The 21362-nt window shown below is 39.6% G+C and overlaps 1 pseudogene across 1 annotated transcript in view; it reads right to left on the bottom strand.

The window, feature by feature from the left end:
• LOC137740164 (periodic tryptophan protein 2-like) overlaps positions 1 to 21362 on the bottom strand; it is a 36875-nt pseudogene that overhangs the window by 2191 nt on the left and 13322 nt on the right. The window lies entirely within an intron of this gene.

Raw genomic sequence — 21362 nt, 5'->3', positions numbered from 1 at the left:
TCACCAAAAAAATGAATGGTGGTGATTCATTCTCAAAACCTATAAATAGGCTTCTCCATCAAGAGGAATACCAATTCACAAATACATTTCTCTACTCCCAAATTGGAAGAGAATTCCCCAAATCCTTGAAGCTTTGAAACTCCAAAGCTCTCGAGCATCCAAATTCCCAAGAAATCCCGAAGGATCAAGAAAGCACTCTTCGTTCTTCGTCAAATCCTCCTTCAAGATCAAGCCCCAACGGCCCTTGAAGAACTCCCACCAACTCAAGATCAAGCCCCGACGGCCCCTTGAAGAAAGTGTTCATCATTCATCATCCTAAGATCAAGCCTCAACGGCCCTTTGGATCAACAACCTCAACAAATCCACACATCCAATCGTTCTTCAAGACTAAGCCCAAAAGCCCTTGAAGATCTGTTCATCCATCAACCTTCAAGATCAAGCTCAAAAGCCCTTGAAGAAATCCATACACCCATTTTTCAAGATCAAGCCCAACGCCCCTTAAAGATCCATTCATCAACTGTTCATCTTAAGATCAAGCCCCAACGGCCCTTTGGATCAACAACCTCAACAAACCCACACACCCATTCTTCAAGATCAAGCCCAACGCCCCTTGAAGATCCGTTCATCAACTGTTCATCCTTAGATCAAGCCCCGACGGCCCTTTGGATCAACAACTCATCCACAAACCTACACCCTACGAAGATAGAATCAGAGGACCAAATTTGAGAAAGATCGTAACCCCAAAATCATTAAACACAAAATATTATTTTTGTACACGTATTCTTGTTCCTCGTCGTCAGGAATTTGTGTGTTCACAAATTCTTGACGACGAGGAACAAGAATACGTGTACAAAAATAATATTTTGTGTTTAATGATTTTGGGGTTACGATCTTTCTCAAATTTGGTCCTCTGATTCTATCTTCGTAGGGTGTAGGTTTGTGAATGAGTTGTTGATCCAAAGGGCCGTCGGGGCTTGATCTAAGGATGAACAGTTGATGAACGGATCTTCAAGGGGCGTTGGGCTTGATCTTGAAGAATGGGTGTGTGGGTTTGTTGAGGTTGTTGATCCAAAGGGCCGTTGGGGCTTGATCTTAGGATGAACAGTTGATGAATGGATCTTCAAGGGGCGTTGGCCTTGATCTTGAAGAATGGGTGTATGGATTTCTTCAAGGGCTTTTGGGCTTGATCTTGAAGGTTGATGGATGAGCAGATCTTCAAGGGCTTTTGGGCTTAGTCTTGAAGAACGATTGGATGTGTGGATTTGTTGAGGTTGTTGATCCAAAGGGCCGTTGGGGCTTGATCTTAGGATGAACGGATGATGATTGATGAGCACTTTCCTCAAGGGCCGTCGGGGCTTGATCTTGAGTTGGTGGAAGTTCTTCAAGGGGGCTTTTGGACTTGATCTTGAATAATGGTTGTGGACTTCTTCAAGGACTTTTGGGCTTGATCTTGAAGGTTGATGGATGAGCGGATCTTAAAGGGCTTTTGGGCTTAATCTTGAAGAATGATTGTGGACTTCTTCAAAGGCTTTTGGGCTTGATCTTGAATAATGGTTGTGGACTTCTTCAAGGGCTTTTGGGCTTGATCTTGAAGGTTGATGGATGTGTGGATTTGTCAAGCGATCTGGGAGAGGCGTTCCTCGCAATCTTCATAGGAAGGAGCCTTGACCGAGTAATTGAAGAAGTCTTCTGGGAAGAGGTCGCACATTGTGATGGGGATGGACGATCTTTGTGTCGAAATTTCATTATCTCCAACACTTTCACATTGTTCTGGAGGTTGACAAGAGCTGTTTTGCCCCATTTTCGACTGATAAACTTGTGGACAAGATGGTTGCTGCTTGTCCAATTTCTTCGAAGCGATCTTCGAAATGCATTCCTCACAATCTTCATAGCAAGGAGCCTTGATCGAGAAATTGAATAAGTCTTCGAGGAAGAAAAGATCCCGCATGAACGATCTTTGTGTTGAAATTTTCTTATCTTCAACATTTTCACATTGCTTTGGAGGTTGGCGAAAGCTGCTTTCCCTCCTTTCTGATTGTTGCACTTGTGGAGAAGACATATGTTTCTCGTGCAGTTTCTTCGGAGTGACATGAGTCCATCCTTCAATTTCACTTGACTTGGAGCATGCCCCCAACAGTCGAGGTGAAGACTTTGAGTCGAAAGAGCCAGAAGTGACATCTTTCTTAGGGATTTCATCTTCAGTGCCGTTCTCTTGGGTTTGTTGGCATGAAGATTTGCCAGTGTGGACGATGATGCGCCTCCTTACCTTCAGTGGTCCTTTTGTGTCGACCTCTATGATTGCTTGGCGCTTCATCCTTGAAGGAATCAAGCTTCGAACGTCGCCTTTTTCTGCTAACCCATCGAACTTTTCTTCCTTTGGTGTTGTCTTCCTCTTTCCAAAAGGCTTCTCATTATCTTCAAATCTTTCCGAAGCTGATCGTTGCAGATGAGAGATAGCTGTGTTGCTTTGTTTTTTAGACTTTAACAACCTTTCAAAAACAGAGCTTTGGGATGTTGGCGCGTTAAGCCTCTTGAAGACAGAGGTTCGGTCTTGACTACCAATGCGATTAAGAACTGAAATTCTGGAGCTTGAATGGCGCATCCTATCGAAGACCGACGTCCGAGAGGCGGGTTTAGCCTCTTTTTGGTCTTGTTCAATGCTCACGCTGATGTGTTGAGCGCTAGCTTTCTTCACTTTGCTTGAAATCTTCACGGGTGCATTTGGTGTGAAGCCAAGTCCAGCTTTATTGTTGTCAACTCCGTAATCATGCTCCTTCAACTTCTTTTGAGTCTCGGTGAGGTCACGATCTTTGTCGTTGACGGTGTTTGAAACCTTCTTTCCAAGATTTGAAGAGGAAGCAAAGTCATGCCTAGCCTTTGACATAAGTTCGTAGGCATTTGGGTTAGAGCCTTCTTTGGTCTTCTTAGTTGGAAGAGAGCTTGGTTTCACTTTGACGCCATGCTGTGCCTCTAGACGGTTGATGAGTCCGGCGGTTTGCAAGTTTTTCTCCTCTGCAGTCTTTATCAGCCTTGCAATTGTTTCCTTCATCTGAACCAGCTGTTTTTCAATGGAGGTAGTGCCGATAGTCATGACTTGTTCTTTGTTTGAAGCCATGAACTGTGCTTGATTATCTTGAACGGAGACAGAGATGAGAGGTAGAGATGGTCCTACCGGGCGTGCCAAATTTGTGAATACGATAAATTCCTAAAACAAGAAACAAGAATACGTGTACAAAATAATATTTTTGTGTTTAATGATTTTGGGGTTACGATCTCTCTCAAATTTGGTCATCTGATTCTATCTTCGTAGGGTGTAGGTTTGTGGATGAGTTGTTGATCCAAAGGGCCATCGAGGCTTGATCTAAGGATGAACAGTTGATGAACGGATCTTCAAGGGGCGTTGGGCTTGATCTTGAAGAATGGGTGTGTGGGTTTGTTGAGGTTGTTGATCCAAAGGGTCGTTGGGGCTTGATCTTAGGATGAACAGTTGATGAATGGATCTTCAAGGGGCGTTGGGCTTGATCTTGAAGAATGGGTGTATGAATTTCTTCAAGGGCTTTTAGGCTTGATCTTGAAGGTTGATGGATGAGCAGATCTTCAAGGGCTTTTGGGCTTAGTCTTGAAGAACGATTGGATGTGTGGATTTGTTGAGGTTGTTGATCCAAAGGGCCGTTGGGGCTTGATCTTAGGATGAACGGATGATGAATGATGAACACTTTTTTCAAGGGCCGTCGGGGCTTGATCTTGAGTTGGTGGAAGTTCTTCAAGGGAGCTTTTGGACTTGATCTTGAATAATGGTTGTGGACTTCTTCAAGGGCTTTTGGGCTTGATCTTGAAGGTTGATGGATGTGTGGATTTGTTGAGGTTGTTGATCCAAAGGGCCTTTGGGGCTTGATATTAGGATGAACGGATGATGAATGATGAGCACTTTCTTCAAGGGGCCGTCGGGGCTTGATCTTGAGTTGGTGGAAGTTCTTCAAGGGGGCTTTTGGACTTAATCTTTAATAACAGTTGTGGACTTTTTCAAGGGATTTTGGGCTTGATCTTGAATAATGGTTGTGGACTTCTTCAAGGGCTTTTGGGCTTGATCTTGAAGGTTGATGGATGAGCGGATCTTCAAGGGCTTTTGGGCTTAATCTTGAAGAATGATTGTGGACTTCTTCAAGGGCTTTTGGGCTTGATCTTGAATAATGGTTGTGGACTTCTTCAAGGGCTTTTGGGCTTGATCTTGAAGGTTGATGGATGTGTGGATTTGTTGAGGTTGTTGATCCAAAGGGCCGTTGGGGCTTGATCTTAGGATGAACGGATGACGAACACTTTCTTCAAGGGGCCGTCGGGGCTTGATCTTGAGTTGGTGGGAGTTCTTTAAGGGCCGTTGGGGCTTGATCTTGAAGGAGGATTTGACGAAGAACGAAGAGTGCTTTCTTGATCCTTCGGGATTTTCTTGAGAGCTTTAGAACTTTAAGGCTTCAAGGTTTTTTGGTGTGTGTGTGGGGAGTATTCTCTTCCATTTTGGGAGTAGAGAAATGTATTTGTGAATTGGTTTCCTTGGTGATATTCCTCTTGATGGAGAAGCCTATTTATAGGTTTTGAGAATGAATCACCACCATTCATTTTTTTGGTGAAGTGAGTGGAGGTTGTAGGTGAAGTAAGTGTGTGAGGTTGGTGAAGTAAGTGGAGGTTGTAGGTGAAGTAAGTGGAGGTTGTAGGTGAAGTAAGTGGATGTTGTGGGTGAAGTAAGTGTGTGAGGTTGTAGGTGAAGTAAGTGGAGGTTGTAGGTGAAGTAAGTGGATGTTGTGGGTGAAGTAAGTGTGTGAGGTTGTAGGTGAAGTAAATAAATGTTGTAATTTTAATACATTGGTTAACATTTATTTTACTGAAATTTCGATGTCTACAAATGCCCCCACTTCAAAGCGCGTCGTAGACATGTGCTTGTCACGTGTAGAAGATGCGTTTTGAAGTCCCTTAATGTAGATGTCAACCCAAGGGCCGTCGAGGCTTAATCTTGAATTGGGCTGGAAATTTCTTAAAGGGCCATCCATGCTTGATCTTGAGTTCGACTGGAAGATTTTCTGGTTTCCTCCAATCGTTGATTTTCCACAGGCTTAATCTTGAACTGGGCTGGAGGATTCTTTTGGTCTCCCCCGAAGGTCTGAACTTAACTCCTTTTATCTGGAGTTGAATTTGATTCAAGAGTGGTGAACACTTGATTTTGAATCGGACTTGTGATTTCTTCAAGGGCCATCGAGGCTTGATCTTGAGTGAAAATAAGACCATGAGCGGTTTCAGGATTCAGACACTTGGCAGGCAAGCACGAGGTGGAGGTGATGACCTGTTTCTTTGTTCAATCTTTCCAATTCATATTTAAAGAGGGTTAGAGGATGACTCAGGATATGCAGTTGTTGCGTTTGCTGACGATCCACAAGATTGATGTTTCATTGTCACTCGTCTTAGCTGTTCTCCAAGCAGATGTGGTCCCTTCTCTGGAAGAAGAAAACTGAGCATGTTGAGAGGTTTGGTTGCAGCTACATTCTCGGCCGAGAAGAAGAGTCATGCGTTTTTGGATGTATGCCTTGCCATGAATGTTGACATATATAGAAATTTTAATGGCAAGTAGTAGTGCGGATGCAGCTTTGTCACCCACGCTTGTCGACAAAAGTGTGGTAATTAGGGTAATGACCTCCACGCGTTTTCAACTTTGTCAGAGATCTTTGACAAAGTTGCACGTGTTATCTGAAAAGCCGAGATTGTGTCTGAAGAGCGTTGCCGAACTTTACGCAGGAAAATCCGGCTTTTAAGATTTGATGAGTGGTGTCTCTTCAATTTTTTTGAATCGGTGGTTGTGTCGCCTTTTCTTTTATAGAGGTATCGATCACCTCCAACATGCACACTTTGAAGATTGCCTATTCGTGAAAATCATCTCTGGTGTATTTTGTTTTAACGGCCCTTTGAGATTTTACTCCATCCAACCCTTTGATAGGAGCATATTTATGCGACTTAAATGGCTTGTTCTCGTACATTTACGTTATGTTTCTTTAGTTATTTGAGTTCTTTATGCTTCTTTTGTGTGTTTTCAGGTTCTAAGGGCAAAGTATGCAAAAGGATGCCTTTTGGAGCCTTTTGGAGCAAATTAGAGATTGGAATGGATATCATATGCTTGGAGCCAAAAGGATGGACGAAATTGAAGACTTGAAGTAGGAAAGTTAAATCCTAAAAAGACCTCATGTTTGAGCATCATTGAAAACTCCTACGCATTTTAGAACACAAAAACAACATTCCTAGCAACCTTAGGACATTGTCGTGTGTTTCCTTGTGTCTCCCTTCCTTGCCATGCAAGGAAGGGCTTTGTTCCCTATTTTAAATACTTAAACACTACCACTTATCATTCACCACATATCATTCACCACTTATCATATCATACATTCATTTATCACTTATCATAATCATTCACTTATCACTTAACATATCATACACTTATCATTTATCACTCATAATCACCTACAACATCCACCTACTTCACCTACAACATCCACCTACTTCACCTACAACATCCACCTACTCACCTACAACATCCACCTACTTCACCTACAACATCCACCTACTTCACCTACAAATGACATAGCCATATGTTCCCTCCACTACTCCTATAAATACCCTTGCATTCATTCATTCAATTCACATCTCATTTCATACACAACACACCACAAACACATCCCTTTCTCTCTTAGCCGTGAGTCTCCCTTAGAATCCAAAAACCATCTTTCCATTTCCATCACTCCTCACTCCATTCCACACTTCCATTCCCCCAAACCAATTATCCTTAGACCTTGTGCTACAACAACGAGGAAGAGAAGAGTGCCTAAACGTTCATACAATTCAAGTTTGAGTTGTTGGAATGTTTAGGTGTTTCTTTGATTTCAATGTTTAAATTCAATTCTCTTTGTTTGTACGTATGAGGAATGGAAGAGAAGAGTGCCTAAACGTTCATACAATTCAAGTTTGAGTTGTTGGAATGTTTAGGTGTTTCTTTGATTTCAAAGTTATAATAAACTAAACCCCCTTTAGCTAGGGGGTGATTCGAAATATATGTTTATGCTTGCATTTTGATTTGATTACTTCTAATTGCGTTTCATAAGTTGTGGTTCAATTTGTTTAACCGTTTGATTGATAACATATTTATGTATGTTTATTGAGAGTGTACACTTAATTTTCATGCATGAATATGACGCTAGAATATAAGTGAGTTTCACCTAATAGTTACGAACTTATATTCACAAGTAGTGGAGGTTGCTTATAAACAATCGCGTTAAATGAATTCTTGGCATAAGTTTCATGCGTATTCCATAGTAACGAATGCCTCGTCAACACTTAAAGTTTTCATGATGCTTAATGATCTTTGATTGTATCTTTATTGTGCTTTTCACGTAAAGGACTTTTGGAGAATGTTGTGAATTGCGTTGCGCTAACCCATCCAATTCATTAACTTAAGGAAAACTTGACGGTTAATTTAAGCGGACCTAATTGACCCGGGGCGTTGAGAATTAATGATTTGTTGAAATGCAATTGGAAATCGTTTTATTATGCAAGTATAACATATGTGGAGATGAACCCCGTAGCTAACTTTCCATCCATTTGTTCTTTCTTTTCTTGTTTCTGTTTTCATGTTTAATTTAACTTGTTATTCAATTATGTTAAACATGTGAAACTAATTTCTTTTTAGTTAGAGGCGAATTTGAAGCCATGGACATATGTTCGTTATGATTTGATTTACTCCAGTTATGAATTCATGAACTTTAGATGTGGGTTACTTTTCTGTTTTGATTAAGAACTTGTTTATGTATGTGGGTTGAGGGTCGACACTTAATTTGCATGTCTAAACTTGATGCTAGGATATAAGGGAATTTCACCTAATCGTTATGAACTTATCTTCATGAGTAGTAAAGATCGCTAGTCACGATTGTGTTTAGTAAACCCTAGGCTGGATTAACATGCGTATTCCATAGTTATGAATGCCTAGTCGATGTTTATGATTTCCGTTGAACTTAATGATCTTTGTTGAATGTCTCTATCATGCGTATTCCATGGTTAGGGACTTTGATTAGGAATAATTTGGTTGTAATGCGTATCCCATTCAATCCAATGAATCTAGGGAAATCTGAAAGTTAGTTTAAGCGAACCTAATTAACTTGGAGCATTGTCATTCATCGTTTGTTGAAGTCATAACTGGGAGTCAATTTATATGCTTATGTTCATGTGTGGATAAGGAACCCTCTAACTAGTTGTTCATCATTCTATTTCATTAATTTCGTTTTTAGAATCTGTTTTAATTCCAAGTTTCTGTTTTAGTTTAAATTCATCCAAAACCAATCCCCCATTTATTTTAAAGTGTTAGATTAGTTAGAAATACATTCATATTGTTATTTTACGTTTTTGAGTCAAATCCAAGTGATTAACAATCCCTCCTAATCCCCGGTCCAGAACGATCCCTACTTATACATATACTACAATTTGACGAAAAGAGGGTTAATTTGTGTGCGTATAAATTCTCGCATCAAATTTTGGCGCCGTTGCCGGGGATTAGAAAATTTGCTAATCTCTTGGATTGTTTTATTTTCGTTTGTTTTTATTTTATTCCAGATTCTTAATCTTGTTTTGTTTCTTGTTTTAGGTACTAGTTTATGACTCGGAGTTGTCGTCCGATTCGTGAACATATCCTGGAGTGATTGGGTTCTTCGTCCGGCTGCAAGACGTAAAAGAAAGCGCTACTTGGGAGGCAACCCAATGCACTGAAAAAAAAAAAAAAAAAAAATTTCATTTATTAAATAAAATACTAAACATGGAGAAAGGTGGTGCTTCACAAAGGTTGTTTACGTGAAGCCCCACTACGAGGCGTCGAAGCAGAAGGCTTTGAAGCAGAAGGCATTGGAGCGGAATGCATTGGAGCGGAAGGCATCGGAGCGGGAGGCATCGGAGCTAGAGCATTCCAGGCCTCAATACTTGGCCAAGCGCTGGATGAGCCAGGAAAAAGGTGCCTCTGGAGGAAAGACGAAAACCTTTGACGGTCACTGTGAATCCGACCTTCAGACTCTTGCAGCTCATCAAGCTTCCTCTTCATGCCCGTCGAATAGTTGTTGGCAAGCACGTGCAAACTTCTATTCTCATGCTTAAGCAGTTTGATCTCCTGCTTAAGACTTTCCACCTCTGCCATCAATGATTCCACCTGACGGGAGCGGGCAAGCAGGCGTTGGCCCATGTTGGACACAGAACTTGCACACTGAACACTAAGTGCGAGGGACTCTTGAACGGCCAACTCATCGGACCGTCCTGACAGCAGCCTACTATCTTTTGGAGTGAGGAGGTTCCTAGCTACTATTGTAGCTGTTGTGGCGTCCTGCATCACGGAGTCTTCACCTGTGAGAGGACCGTTAGAAGATAAGAAAGAAGGGCGCCATACGTTACCTTGACGCGGCGCGCCCGTATCACTGCTAAGGCTCAATTCCAAGCTAAGGTTCGATGAGTTTGCCATTTTTCAAAAGTGTTCAAAGAGAAGGGATGGAGTTAAATTTCAAAGGGCCGGAGACGATGTTCAAGAATGGGAAATCTTCAGAGTGTGTTTGTTGTGGTGATCGATAGCTCTATAAAAAGCCAAGGCGACGCGTCCACCGATTCAAAAAGCCGGAATTTCCGGCGTAATTTTGGCGACGCTCCCTCGGCTTTTCAGAAAACGCGTTCAACTTTGTCAAAAGATTTCTGACAAAGCTGAAAACACGTGGAGGCCATCATCGCAACTACACATCTTTAGCCGACAAGCGCAAAGTTCGGCGACGCTTTCTCTGCTTTTCAGAAGACGCGTGCAGCTTTGTCAAAAGGAGCCGCATCCGCACTACTACGTGTCGTTCACAAAGCGAAGGGGCGCCTGCTCAGAAATCGAAGAGGCGTCTTCAAAGATCGAAGAGGCGCCACTATTTCAAAAAGCCGGATTTGCGGGATCAAAACGTTTGTCGACAAGGGTAAAAGAACAGTACCACCACTTGCTATTATCTCTATATATGTCGACCTTCATTTTTTTTGGCAAGACAGACCTGAAGAAAATGCCCAGCTCTTCCTCACCTCTGAGGCCGCAAAGCCTTTCGAAATACTCAATTCTTTCTTCTTCCCCAAAGATGATACCAGATGACTGGAGTACATATGACCCAGGAGGAAACGGCGGATTGAAGCATGTGCTGATTCATTCACCGCTTCTTCAAAGCAAAGGTATCTCATATCATCAAGGTCTAAAGCAAAAGTATCTCATATCATGCTCTTTCCCTGTCCTTTCCTTTGTCCTTGTTATTACTCGCATGGCAAAGTAAACGAAAGCAATCAGAGGCACTTGGAGTCAGTCTTCTGTTCTGGAACCGACTGCCTGGAATCCATTCCTGATTGCTTACCTAGCGTTGCTCTCGAGTAGTCATCTTCAACGGTTGATACACTTCCAGAGAAGAGACCACTTCTGCAAGGGGAGCAAGCAAGGCAAGGGAAAATGATACATTGAAGCATGTGGAGACAAACATAGGCTGAGTTATCCTCCAACCCTTTTCAATACGAATTGGAAAGATTGAACAAAGAAACAGACCAAAGGAGTAGGCTCAGACCTTCGGGGGAGACCAAAAGAATCCTGCTGCCCAGTTCAAGAGTAGCACAAAGGAAAATCAACGATGGGAGGAACCCCTGTGGAATCAACAACATCAAGCCTCAATGAAATCAACAAGGAGAAGATGGAATTTACATTCCACAACCAGATTTGCGTCTCTAAACTCTTCTCTTTGTTATTTACATTCTGCCATGTTTAGTATGTTTAAATGCTTTTTGTGTGTTTACTTATGCTTTGTATGATTTTAAGCTTAAAACATTGAGGACAATGTTTGATTTAAGTGTGGGGGGGTAACTAATGTTGTTAATGCAAATTCGTGGGATTTTATCGCCCATAACTTCAAATGTTGTTCCTTACTGTTTTAAGGTGTTTTTAAGTTGTTTTAGAGTGTTTTAGTATGTTTTGTTTTTATAACTCCGAAAATACCATAAAAATTTGAAAAAATTGTTTTGAAAAGCCTAAAAAGAGTGTTTTGAGTCGTTTTTGTGTGTTTGTGTCTTAGGGTACCTTCCAACACAATAATGAGGATTTGGTTTGTAATTGCATGACTGTTAAAAAGAGTTATAAACATGGATGAAAGTTTGATTTACTCTTGGTATATGCTTGGTTATGGTTATAATGTATGACTTCACATGCAATCATAAAAGAAAAATTCGTTTTTGTAACATGCTTGAAGGAAGGAACTCAAACAAACGCTACAACCCTGAGAGACTTGAGCCTATAACGTTCTTTGGAGAGTATAATCTGTGATTTCTTGTTTTCTAAAGTCGTTGCATGATCTCATTATTCCTTGCTTGGTTACTACTTAGAATGCAATTGTATCATGATAAAACTAAATGCTAGAACTTATATCCGTTTCATTCAAAGCATGATATTGATTGCATAACATACAATAAGATGAAGTTGTTAGTCAAGCCAAAGCCAAAAAGCCTATCCCTTTTCACATGTATTGTAGGATTACCCCTTTTGAGCCTTTTCATGCTTATTTTCTTTGTTAACCCCTTGTTCTTAAAGGATAGTGAAGCATGACTTAGAATGAACTCCTTTTGATCAATATACTGCAGAAAATAAGTGTGGGGGAAGATAATAGGGCACGGCCAAAGAATGAAATAAAGAAAAAAATTGTTGAAAAGAAAGAAAAAAAAAAAAAAAAAAAAAAGAGTTGAAAAATAAGTGAGAATGATCTCACAAGCATTGGTTATTGAAACTAGGGTCCAAAAGAGTGAATTTGACCCTAGTTGTTGCATGAATCTTCCCTTGTGTTTAAAAGTTGATTTCTGCCATTAAAAGTGAGTTTAAGTGTCAATTTCATTACTTCGCTTTCTATTACCTTTGTTTCACTTTACCTTTCTTTGTTAAACCATCACCCTTAGCCCCGTTACAACCCTCAACTTCTATCTTGATGTTATGTATTCAATATGTGGAGTTTGGAATTGATATGAGCTTATGGAATCACTGGTTATCATTCTAAGTAGTAGCATTCCATTCATGAGATCATATACATGTTAATAATTCCAGAAAATGCTTTCCTTGTTATAACATATGTGAGTGTTCGTCTACATGTTTACATCAATCTTCTCACATATACCTAGTGTAGGGTGTGTAGTCAGAAAATCTGTGTGAAAAACGAGAGTACATCTAGTAAGAAATTGAGGGAATTCTCTAAGGCATGTTACTACATTCAAAACATGGTTTTAAATGCTTAATTGTGAACTAGTATGTGGTGACTATGAGTAAGAATGTACTTAAGTGTAAAGATGGCTCAAATCTGTGAGAATAATGATTTTTAACTTGTCATGTGCATTGGAAGTCCCTGATACGATTGTTGGAAGGTGTAGGTTGTGTTTTGTTCTTTTTGTTTTGTTTTTCTGTTTTGCTCGAGGACTAGCAAAAGCTAAGTGTGGGGGTATTTGATAGGAGCATATTTATGCGACTTAAATGGCTTGTTCTCGTACATTTACGTTATGTTTCTTTAGTTATTTTAGTTCTTTATGCTTCTTTTGTGTGTTTTCAGGTTCTAAGGGCAAAGTATGCAAAAGGATGCCTTTTGGAGCCTTTTGGAGCAAATTAGAGATTGGAATGGATATCATATGCTTGGAGCCAAAAGGATGGACGAAATTGAAGACTTGAAGTAGGAAAGTTAAATCCTAAAAAGACCTCATGTTTGAGTATCATTGAAAACTCCTACGCATTTTAGAACACAAAAACAACATTCCTAGCAACCTTAGGACATTGTCGTGTGTTTCCTTGTGTCTCCCTTCCTTGCCATGCAAGGAAGGGCTTTGTTCCCTATTTTAAATACTTAAACACTACCACTTATCATTCACCACATATCATTCACCACTTATCATATCATACATTCATTTATCACTTATCATAATCATTCACTTATCACTTAACATATCATACACTTATCATTTATCACTCATAATCACCTACAACATCCACCTACTTCACCTACAACATCCACCTACTTCACCTACAACATCCACCTACTCACCTACAACATCCACCTACTTCACCTACAACATCCACCTACTTCACCTACAAATGACATAGCCATATGTTCCCTCCACTACTCCTATAAATACCCTTGCATTCATTCATTCAATTCACATCTCATTTCATACACAACACACCACAAACACATCCCTTTCTCTCTTAGCCGTGAGTCTCCCTTAGAATCCAAAAACCATCTTTCCATTTCCATCACTCCTCACTCCATTCCACACTTCCATTCCCCCAAACCAATTATCCTTAGACCTTGTGCTACAACAACGAGGAAGAGAAGAGTGCCTAAACGTTCATACAATTCAAGTTTGAGTTGTTGGAATGTTTAGGTGTTTCTTTGATTTCAATGTTTAAATTCAATTCTCTTTGTTTGTACGTATGAGGAATGGAAGAGAAGAGTGCCTAAACGTTCATACAATTCAAGTTTGAGTTGTTGGAATGTTTAGGTGTTTCTTTGATTTCAAAGTTATAATAAACTAAACCCCCTTTAGCTAGGGGGTGATTCGAAATATATGTTTATGCTTGCATTTTGATTTGATTACTTCTAATTGCGTTTCATAAGTTGTGGTTCAATTTGTTTAACCGTTTGATTGATAACATATTTATGTATGTTTATTGAGAGTGTACACTTAATTTTCATGCATGAATATGACGCTAGAATATAAGTGAGTTTCACCTAATAGTTACGAACTTATATTCACAAGTAGTGGAGGTTGCTTATAAACAATCGCGTTAAATGAATTCTTGGCATAAGTTTCATGCGTATTCCATAGTAACGAATGCCTCGTCAACACTTAAAGTTTTCATGATGCTTAATGATCTTTGATTGTATCTTTATTGTGCTTTTCACGTAAAGGACTTTTGGAGAATGTTGTGAATTGCGTTGCGCTAACCCATCCAATTCATTAACTTAAGGAAAACTTGACGGTTAATTTAAGCGGACCTAATTGACCCGGGGCGTTGAGAATTAATGATTTGTTGAAATGCAATTGGAAATCGTTTTATTATGCAAGTATAACATATGTGGAAATGAACCCCGTAGCTAACTTTCCATCCATTTGTTCTTTCTTTTCTTGTTTCTGTTTTCATGTTTAATTTAACTTGTTATTCAATTATGTTAAACATGTGAAACTAATTTCTTTTTAGTTAGAGGCGAATTTGAAGCCATGGACATATGTTCGTTATGATTTGATTTACTCCAGTTATGAATTCATGAACTTTAGATGTGGGTTACTTTTCTGTTTTGATTAAGAACTTGTTTATGTATGTGGGTTGAGGGTCGACACTTAATTTGCATGTCTAAACTTGATGCTAGGATATAAGGGAATTTCACCTAATCGTTATGAACTTATATTCATGAGTAGTAAAGATCGCTAGTCACGATTGTGTTTAGTAAACCCTAGGCTGGATTAACATGCGTATTCCATAGTTATGAATGCCTAGTCGATGTTTATGATTTCCGTTGAACTTAATGATCTTTGTTGAATGTCTCTATCATGCGTATTCCATGGTTAGGGACTTTGATTAGGAATAATTTGGTTGTAATGCGTATCCCATTCAATCCAATGAATCTAGGGAAATCTGAAAGTTAGTTTAAGCGAACCTAATTAACTTGGAGCATTGTCATTCATCGTTTGTTGAAGTCATAACTGGGAGTCAATTTATATGCTTATGTTCATGTGTGGATAAGGAACCCTCTAACTAGTTGTTCATCATTCTATTTCATTAATTTCGTTTTTAGAATTTGTTTTAATTCCAAGTTTCTGTTTTAGTTTAAATTCATCCAAAACCAATCCCCCATTTATTTTAAAGTGTTAGATTAGTTAGAAATACATTCATATTGTTATTTTACGTTTTTGAGTCAAATCCAAGTGATTAACAATCCCTCCTAATCCCCGGTCCAGAACGATCCCTACTTATACATATACTACAATTTGACGAAAAGAGGGTTAATTTGTGTGCGTATAAATTCTCGCATCACCCTTCTCTTTTAACATATTTGAAAATGGCTAACCTATCTAACATTTGCTTAGATTTGAGTCTCAGCAGTGATACGGGTGCGCCGCGTCAGGGTAATGTATGATGCCCGTCTTTCTTATCTTCTAGTGGCCCTCTTACAGGTGAAGACTCCGTGATGAAGGATGCAACAACAGCTACAATAGTAGCTAGGAACCTCTTCACTCCTAGAGATAGTAGGCTGCTTTCAGGACGGTCCGATGAGTTGGCCGTTCAAGAGTCCATAGCTCTCAGTGTTCAGTGTGCGGCCTCCGTGTCCAACATGGGCTAACACCTACTTGCTCGATCCCGTCAAGTTGAATCATTGATGGCGGAGGTGGAAAATCTTAAACAAGAGATCCAACAGCTTAAGCGCGAGAATAGAGGTTTGCACGTGATTGCAAATAATTATTCGACGAGCATGAAGATGAAGCTTGATCAGCTGCAAGAATCTGAAGGTCGAATTCAAAGTGACCGTCAAAGGCTTGCGGCTTTCTTCCAGAGGCACCTTTTTCCTGCGTCATCTAGCGTTCCACCAAGTATTGAGGCCTCGAATGATCTATCTTCGATGCCTCCCGCTCCTGGAGTTTTGCCAAGTAGTGGGGCTTCACGTGAACAACCTTTGTGAAAACTCCATCTTTTTGTTTTTTTTGTTTTTTTTTTTGTACGCACTTGTAATTTCTTGGAGATCAATGGAAATGCTTTATTTTATTCAGTGTATTGTGCTAAATATAGATAAAACATATATATCACCAAGATGTGTTTTTTCCTTTCTTTTTTTTTTTTTTTTTTTGGTGATTTTGATAATGATTTTGCCGTACACAGTTTATGCTCTTGCGGGCCAGGAGCGTTTGTGGTCGTTTGCAGTTTCAACTCGTGCAGATAAGGAGCTTTTGGTGCCGTTTGCAGTTTCAGCTCATGCATGCAAGGAGCTTTTGGTTGTCACCTTTTAGGCTCGTGCGAACGAGGAGCTTTCGGTGCCGTTTGCAGTTTCAGCTCGTGCAGGCAAGGAGCGTTTGGTTGTCGCCTTTTAGGCTCGTGCAGACGAGGAGCTTTTGGTGCCGTTTGCAGTTTCAGCTCGTGCAGGCAAGGAGCATTTGTTGTCACCTTTTAGGCTCGTGCGAACGAGGAGCTTTTGGTGTCGTTGTGGTCCCACCGGGCGTGCCAAATTTGCGAACACGAAAAATTCCTGAAACAAGAAACAAGAATACGTGTACAAAATAATATTTTGGTGTACGTAATCTTGTTCCTCGTCATCAGGAATTTTTCGTGTTCACAAATTTGGCACGCCCGGTGGGATCATATCTACCTCTCATCTCTGTCTCCGCTCAAGATATTCAAGCACAGTCCATGGCTTCAAACAAAGAACAAGTCATGACTATCGGTACTACCTCCATTGAAAAACAGCTGGTTCAGATGAAGGAAACAATTGCAAGGCTGATAAAGACTGCAGATGAGAAAAACTTGCAAACCGCCGGACTCATCAACCGTCTGGAGGCACAGCATGGCGTCAAAGTGAAACCAAGCTCTCTTCCAACTAAGAAGACCGAAGAAGGCTTTAACCCAAATGCCTACGAACTCATTTCAAAGGCTAGGCATGATTTTGCTTCCTGATAGGAGCATATTCATGCGACTTAAATGGCTTTTCTCGTGCATTTACGTTATGTTTCTTTAGTTATTTTATTACTTTAAGCTATTTTCGTGTGTTTGTAGGTCCAAAGGGCTAAAGGAGCAAAAAGATGCATTTTGGAGCATTTTGGAGCAAAATTGGACTTGGAAGGGATAACTTATACTTGGAGCAAAAGGAATGGACGAAATTGAAGAGTTGATGTCACAAGGATTCCTACTTGAAGTAGCCACACACCTTCCACATTTCAGCCACATGCACTTGTTCCTCCATCATTGCACCAACAACAATATTGCACATGCACTCCCTTTAATTAATTAACCCACATGCACCCTTTATTCTTTCATCATTCCAGCCGCTCCACATCCCTCACCAAGAAATCATTCAACACATGCATCCATAATCATTTGTCCACACCAAAACCGTGCATATGCATTCCCCTTGTGCAATTCCATCATTCCACACCTCCATGGCAGCCACCAACCAACCTAGCTGTCATGTTTCCCCTTTAATCATTCAAACATTCACCCACATGCATTTCTAACCCACATGCACCCTAGATTCTAATCAGCCATTCACATTTAATCATTCATTCCCATCAGATTTCTAGCATATTCACATGCATTCCATCCTTTAAAACATTGCACATGCACTCCACATGCATTCATCCTAGCTGTCATGTTTCCCCTTTCATCATTCCCTCACATTCTTTAAATCAGCCAACACATGCATCCACCTTTCTCCCATCAGATTTCCAACATTGCACATGCATTCCCCTTACAATTTCAGCCATCCTAGCTGTTTTGCACATGCATTCACTTAACCTAGCTGTCATGTTCCCTCTCCCATCCATTCATCTCCCTATAAAAACCATACACACTTCACACAACATTCATTCATTCTCATTCATACACATTTCAGTCACAAACACTTCCATTTCAGAAATTCATCCATTGTACATACCACAAACACTTCCCCCATTGCCGTGAGTTTCTCCCTTATAATCCAAACACCACTCCTCTTCCATTTCCACCACTCCCCAAACCATTCACACCACCAAACCTCACCTTAGACCTTGTGCTACAACAACGAGGAAGAGAAGAGTGCCTAAACGTTCATACAATTCAAGTTTGAGTTGTTGGAATGTTTAGGTGTTTCTTTGATTTCAATGTTTAAATTCAATTCTCTTTGTTTTGTACGTATGAGGAATGGAAGAGAAGAGTGCCTAAACGTTCATACAATTCAAGTTTGAGTTGTTGGAATGTTTAGGTGTTTCTTTGATTTCAAAGTTATGAGGAACTAAACCCCCCTTTGTTAGGGGGTGATTCGAAATATATGTTTATGCTTGCATTTTGATTTGATTACTTCTAATTGCGTTTCATAAGTTGTGATTCAATTTGTTTAACCGTTTGATTGATAACTTATTTATGTATGTTTATTGAGAGTGCACGCTTAATTTCATGCATGAATATGACGCTAGAATATAAGTGAGTTTCACCTAATAGTTACGAACTTATATTCACAAGTAGTGGAGGTTGCTTATAAACAATCGCGTTAAACGAATTCTTGGCATAAGTTTCATGCGTATTCCATAGTAACGAATGCCTCGTCAACACTTATAATTTTCATAGAGCGTAATGATTCTTGCTTGTATCTCTATTATGCAATCATGTAGGAGACTTGTGGGGAATGTTTTGAATTGTTGTATGCGCTAACCCATCCAATTCAATAACGTTAGGAAGATTTGAAGGTTAATTAGTGCATCACGGTTAACTTGGGGTGTTGAGAATTCATGGTTTATTGAAATGCAATTGGAAATCATTTTATTATGCAAGTATAACATGTGTGGAGATGAACCCCTTAGCTAGGTTCCCATCCATTCATTCCATTTCATCAATTTCATCTTTACTATCTGTTTTAACTTAGAATCTGTGCATTTTATTTAATTTCGTCCAAAACTCAATCCCCCTTTACTTTATTGTCTAATTTAGTTAGAAAGTGTCTTAGTTTGTGTTTATAAGTGTTTTGATTCATTTTGTTACATAAATTCGTCCAAATTCACCAAAGTGCTCAAAACTGCCCAGAAAGTGATTTTAAGGCAGTTTTGAGTGTTTTGGATGATGTTTGAGTCTTTTGGTTTGTTTTAATGTTTTAAGTGTTTAGTTTTACATTCTTTGAGTTAGTTTAGTGTTTTATATTGTGTTTTTACGTTCTTGAGTCAAGTTATTACTTAATTTCGTCCAAATTTGTGTTTGTGCTCAAATCTGCCCAGAAAGTGGTTTTTAGGCAGATTTGAGTGTGTTTGTGTTGTTTTGAGTCTTTTGATTTGTTTTAGTGTTTTAAAGTTTAGTTTTGCATTCTTTGAGTCTAGTATAGTGTTTTATATTGTGTTTTTACGTTTTTGAGTCAAATCCAAGTGGTTAACAATCCCTCCTAATCCCCGGTCCAGAACGATCCCTACTTATACTTATACTACAATTGACAAAAAGAGGGTTTAATTTGTGTGCGTATAAATCTCGCATCACTTCCTCTTCAAATCTTGGAAAGAAGGTTTCAAACATCGTCAACGACAAAGATCGTGACCTCACCGAGACTCAAAAGAAGTTGAAGGAGCATGATTACGGAGTTGACAACAACAAAGCTGGACTTGGCTTCACACCAAATGCATCCGTAAAGATTTCAAGCAAAGTGAAGAAAGCTAGCGCTCAACACATCAGCGTGAGCATTGAACAAGACCAAAAAGAGCCTAAACCCGCCCCTCGGACGTCGGTCTTCGATAGGATGAGTAATTCAAGCTCCTAAATTTCAGTGCTTAATCGCATTGGTAGTCAAAACCGAACCTCTGTCTTCAAGAGCCTTAACGCGCCAACATCCCAAAGCTCTGTTTTTGATAGGTTGTTAAAGCCTAAGAAACAAAGCAACACAACTATCTCTCCTCTGCGACGATCAGCTTCAGAAATATTTGAAGATAATGAGAAGCATTTTGGAAAGAGGAAGACAACACCAAAGGAAGAAAAGTTCGATGGGTTAGCAGAAAAAGGCGACGTTCGAAGCTTGATTCCTTCAAGGATGAAGCGCCAAACAATCCTAGAGGTCGACACAAAAGGACCACTGAAGGTAAGGAGGCGCATCATCGTCCACGCTGGCAAATCTTCATGCCAACAAACCCAAGAGAACGGCACTGAAGATGAAATCCCTAAGAAAGATGTCACTTCTGGCTCTTTCGACTCAAAGTCTTCACCTCGACTGTTGGGAGCATGCTCCAAGTCAAGTGAAATTGAAGGATGGACTCATGTCACTCCGAAGAAACTGCACGAGAAACATATGTCTTCTCCACAAGTGCACCAATCAGAAAGGAGGGAAAGCAGCTTTCGCCAACCTCCAAAGCAATGTGAAAATGTTGAAGATAAGAAAATTTCAACACAAAAATCGTTCATGCAGGATCTTTTCTTCCTCGAAGACTTATTCAATTTCTCGATCAAGTCTCCTTACTATGAAGATTGTGAGGAATGCATTTCGAAGATCGCTTCGAAGAAATTGGACAAGCAGCAATCATCTTGTCCACAAGTTTATCAGTCGAAAAGGGGGCAAAACAGCTCTTGTCAACCTCCAGAACAAAGTGAAAGTGTTGGAGATAATGAAATTTCGACACAAAGATCGTCCATCCCCATCACAATGTGCGACCTCTTCCCAGAAGACTTCTTTAATTACTCGGTCAAGGCTCCTTCCTATGAAGATTGCGAGGAACGCCTCTCCCAGATCGCTTGACAAATCCACAACAACAACCAAAGCTCCTCGTTACTATCTGTTTCAACTTAGAATCTGTTTTAACTTGTGATAGAATCTAGCATTTAGTTATATCTATACTACAATTGTAAAAAAAAGAGGGTTTAATTGCGAGGAACGCCTCTCAAAAACGTAAAAACACAATATAAAACACTATACTATCTGTTTCAAATTAAACCCTCTATTCTATCACAATTTCATCTTTACTATCTGTTTTAACTTAGAATCTGTGCATTTTATTTAATTTCGTCCAAAACTCAATCCCCCTTTACTTTATTGTCTAATTTAGTTAGAAAGTGTCTTAGTTTGTGTTTATAAGTGTTTTGATTCATTTTGTTACATAAATTCGTCCAAATTCACCAAAGTGCTCAAAACTGCCCAGAAAGTGATTTTAAGGCAGTTTTGAGTGTTTTGGGTGATGTTTGAGTCTTTTGGTTTGTTTTAATGTTTTAAGTGTTTAGTTTTACATTCTTTGAGTTAGTTTAGTGTTTTATATTGTGTTTTTACGTTCTTGAGTCAAGTTATTACTTAATTTCGTCCAAATTTGTGTTTGTGCTCAAATCTGCCCAGAAAGTGGTTTTTAGGCAGATTTGAGTGTGTTTGTGTTGTTTTGAGTCTTTTGGTTTGTTTTAGTGTTTTAAAGTTTAGTTTTGCATTCTTTGAGTCTAGTATAGTGTTTTATATTGTGTTTTTACGTTTTTGAGTCAAATCCAAGTGGTTAACAATCCCTCCTAATCCCCGGTCCAGAACGATCCCTACTTATACTTATACTACAATTGACAAAAAGAGGGTTTAATTTGTGTGCGTATA

This window comes from Pyrus communis, chromosome 9 (assembly GCF_041283825.1).
Source record: "Pyrus communis isolate YQ-2024b chromosome 9, ASM4128382v1, whole genome shotgun sequence".
NCBI lineage: Eukaryota > Viridiplantae > Streptophyta > Magnoliopsida > Rosales > Rosaceae > Pyrus > Pyrus communis.
This window is presented reverse-complemented; position numbering and strand designations above follow the sequence as displayed.